Source organism: Mastomys coucha, unplaced genomic scaffold (genome assembly GCF_008632895.1).
Source record: "Mastomys coucha isolate ucsf_1 unplaced genomic scaffold, UCSF_Mcou_1 pScaffold12, whole genome shotgun sequence".
Taxonomy (NCBI): Eukaryota; Metazoa; Chordata; class Mammalia; order Rodentia; family Muridae; genus Mastomys; species Mastomys coucha.
This window is the reverse complement of record NW_022196894.1, coordinates 47040110-47044667: the sequence shown is the minus strand read 5'-3', so window position 1 is coordinate 47044667 and position 4558 is coordinate 47040110.

Genomic DNA, 4558 nt, shown 5'->3' with positions numbered 1-4558 from the left:
AGTCTTGGATGGTGGAAGGTTTATGAAGATGATCTGTGTACAACCGAACACTCAGTATTATTTTGACCAATTAGGGGCCTTGACATCATTACACACTGAAAAAAAGATTTTCTCACGATACTTACGCACAAAGCTATGGGTATAAACAAATATTTAGAATAAGTCTGACAGCCTGGTCATTCAAAAAACAGTAGGTTCCTCCTTAGAGCCTGTGAACTTCTGGCCACAGACTTTTGATCAGGTTTACAACAGTGCCACATGTGAAATCTCTCCTGTGGAATGAGCCTCACTTCTATTCAGAAAGCAGTAGTTACCCCTATAACCACCATGCCACTATCTTTCCATTCAGGTAACTATTATAGGTTGTGGACACAGCACAAAGTAAAACCATTGATGCTTCTCTTACCTGGGAGCCTGTATAGAACCTGTTAGAACTATATCAGTTAGCCAGCCGAGAAAGAGAGTTTTCTGGCTAGTTCAGGGTTAATTTCTCTATCCTCCATCCAAACTGAAAGCTTCCTTCAACAATAGGATATTATCATCTATTCATGACAGGCAACCAAGAGAAATGGTCATGGTCTGTGTTGCTTGGATGTCTCTATAACCTATGTTGGTTTTGATGCCGCTGGGGCATCCTTGACAAATAACTAATTGGAAGGTTTCATTTATTATATAAATTTATATCACAAAGTTCAATCTTTAAAAATCTAAAATGTACTATCTGTTTATTAATAATGTCTCGAGAACATGGTTTAATTTTTTTGTAATAAGCATAGTTTAAGTTTTAAGAAGGTCTCGGGTATACAATGATCTGGCAGGGATCCACAAACATTTTTGATACAGCCAGAGAACAAATATATGCAAGCTATGTAGGCCAAATAGAATCTCAGTAGAATATTCTTATTTGTTGAAACAGCTGTATGAATATTTCAACAACTTTTTGCTAGTAAGTTACATTTTAAAACTAGAACATAATATGGCACGGGTTCCTGCCTCCAACTTACAGAGTGTACCTTTGTCCCAGGCATCTGGGACTATGTAATTAGTTTCTTGGGAATAATTAGTAACAACCACAGTTAGGCAAGGGCCTAGACACAGAGTTCATAAAAGCTCTTCTCTTTCTTCTCTCTCTCTCTCTCTCTCTCTTTCTCTCTTCCTTTCTTTCTTTCTTAGTTTCTTTCTTTCTTTTTTTTTTACTTATTCACTTTATATCCTGCTCACAGCCCCCTTCCTGATCATCCCCTCCCACAATTCTTCTTCCATCCCCCTCCACTTCTCTAGGGCCCCTCTAGGTATCCCACTCTGACACATCAAGTCTCTATGAGGCTAGATGAGACCTTTCTTACTGAGGCCAGACAAGGCAGCCCAGCTAGAAGAACATATCCAACTTATAAGGAGTATTTAGGATAGCCCCTGCTCTAGAACCCACATGAAGAGCAAGCTGCACATCTGCTACATATGTGTGGGGAAGCCTAGGTTCAGCCTATCTACGCCCTTTTTCAGTCTTTGAGAGCCAGGGTCCAGGTTAGTTGACTTGTTGGTCTTCCTGTGACGTTTCTATCCCCTTCCAGTTCCCCAAGCCTTTTAGAGACCCCTCTTTAAACATCTTACACAGAGGCTCACAAAGCAAGCAAGGTACCTGACAACCGGCATGATCCTGAAAACAAGTCTCTCTCAAACTGGCCCTTCAGGGGATATCCTACAAAATAATTTGAATTCGAAGTGCCCTGGCCTAAGTGAGCAATATCTTGGAGAAAATAAAAAAAAATTGATGAAAACTAAAATAACATCAAAAATGGTTCCTGGACACACAACCTATCAAGTATCACCTCATATTTGTATTCTGCAGGGTTCTTACTCCATGAGTTCTCTGCCCCACATACTCCAGTCTCCTTCAAATAAATTCCTCAGTCTCCAAACCATAAAACCAAAGGTTAGGTGAAGAGGAAAGAAGTGAGCGGAAGGGTTGGATCACCCTAGGATGGGGAAATAGAATCTATAGTTGTGGAAGGATGGGGAGCCTTGAATGGGAGGATTTAAATGGGGAAGATGAGGGAAGAGTGAAATGAGAGAGGGAATATGGGGGGACAGCTAAAGTTAAAGGACACTTGAGGGGTAGTATCAGAATTTAATACACTAGACCTTTCTAAGCCATATTATATATATATATATGTATATATATATATATATACATACATATACATATATATATATATATGATCTAAATAAAAGTGTCAAATAACGGGGAAAGCAGAACCCCAAATGGCCATCTCTTTTCATCAAATAAAGCTTCTAGTACTGGGAATGCCTTATATATCATTGAGTTGTTGGCCAAGATGGTTCCACAAGAATTCCCAAACAACTCAGGCTGTTGCCAAGGCCATAGGTTATGCTCTACAAACTGACCATTAGGCCCTGTTGCTGAGGACAACACCTATGCAACTCATTAAACACGGAGACATGATGCTGCTGCCTACCCAGAGCCTTCATGGTTCTTCAAGCTACTCTGCTTGCTATCAAAGGAAAAAGGTAAATGCCAGTACAGATACAAACCCTTTGATCTATGCTGGTGACCTACCTGCCGTGGGGATCGATGCAGTAGTGGTCCAAAAGTTCCTTAGAGTAGCCAACCAATATCTGACTTTATTTAAGGCCCATTCTATGACATGGAACAGATACATGACAATGCGTGGGTGACCAAGAACCTGAGATGAGATAGGCCATGTATATAGGAGAAAAGTAGATAATGCTGTTCTACTAAAGGACTGCAGCCATAAAATGACTCCTAAAAACACTCTGCTACACTCATAGATCAGTATCTTGTTCAGCCATCATCATAGAAGCTTACTCCTGTAATAGATGGGAAAAAATGCAGAGACCTAAAGCTAACCAGTATAAATACAGAGAGTGAAAGACTTTTGAACATTCAGTCCTCAATGGGATGTTTCCATCAAGTCGCTCCTTCAGGATTCATGAATCCCTGCAGAAGAGAAGGTGGAAAGATCACAAGAGCCAGAAGGAATGGAAGATACCAAGGAAACAAGGCCTTGTAAACACAATAGGACTGATACACATGAACTCTCAGAGACCATGGCAAAATACACAAGGCCTACACAGGTCTGGGCCTGATAGAGTCCCAGCCCTGAGAGGGAAGTGGGCAATGCATACATCTCTAACTTAGAAGCTATCTGCATTTGAGAACTACTTGCAAAATGGGGCTCTTTTCTCCAAAGGAGTCTCAGTGGGGAAACATATCACTCTTAAGGAAAGGCCCTGTGCCCAGCAGTAAATGGCCAACACAAAATGAGATCAACGACATTCCTAGAGGGTCTACATATCATAATGCTTTGTCAGGGCCTGTTTTCCTTTTTCTCTTAACCTTAGATATCCTCTATGCATTTATTATGGTTTCTGGTTTTGTGTTTTTATGGAATTTCTTTAGGTGTTCCAATGTGCTTCTCTGCATCTCTATGTATCTCTTGAGATTTGTCTTTAGCTCTTTTTATTCTGTTTGTTTGTTTTTGTATAATTTTCTAAATGCTCGTTTTATCCTAATGAGCTATAGGAAAAAATGGTATGGTTTTGGATAGCTGAGGAGGATCTGGAAGGTATTGGGGGAAGAGGAATCAGTAATCAGATACTATATAAGTATTATGTAAAAATCTATTTTCAATAAAAATTTTGGTTCTTAGCTTCTTACTTAGATGCTGTTAGCAACCACCTGAGTTGACTACCCAATGAGGCCAAATCTAGTTATCAGAAATTTCACAAAATATGGGAGTCCCCTAGTTAAAGTAGCATTGATTAACTAAAATTAGCACAATCGATTACGTTTTACTTTTCTTGTGGTCAGTGGTGCTGACTAAAGTTGTCTAGTTATTCAGCTAGTTTAAATTTTATTCTGTAGAAGTGTACAGGTGTGTGGATCAGTTCACACAGGAAAACAATTAAGTCAAGAATTTGTTGCACCTTTTTCGTACTTTGATTTGTTTACAGACAGCTCCTCAGTCACCGAAAGGTTGAATCAGTGTTTATACCTTGGCATGAATTTGCTCAGATAATTATTTATGAAAATGTAAATTTAGTCACAATTGAGGTTTAAGGGGCATTGAGTTCTTTCTTAAATGGAACTTCGCTTTCTGCTTTGAACTGAGCTCTTATTCCTAGATATATGAGAGGTAAGAAAATCTAACAGTATAAAGAATTCCCAGGTACTTTCTATCCACACTCATCCCAAATTTTTGCAGTGCAAGCTTGGCATCTCCTTGTTACCTCAGTGTTCCCACACTGGTCCTGAGTATGATCTGTGTTCATGGAAACAGACTACTTCCTCTGCTTTTCAGCTGCTCACTGAGCTTCTGTTTAAAGAGTCTAGGATACAGTGCCCAGTTCAACTCTATCTTAGATCAGGACAATAACGTCTCAGACGATGGTTAATTTGAGCTGTTTGGAGTAGATGGAGACAGACATCTCTCTCTCCTACCAATAGGGTAAATTTTCACAAAATTGTAACAACAACAACAACAATAATGATGATGATGATGATGATGATGATGAT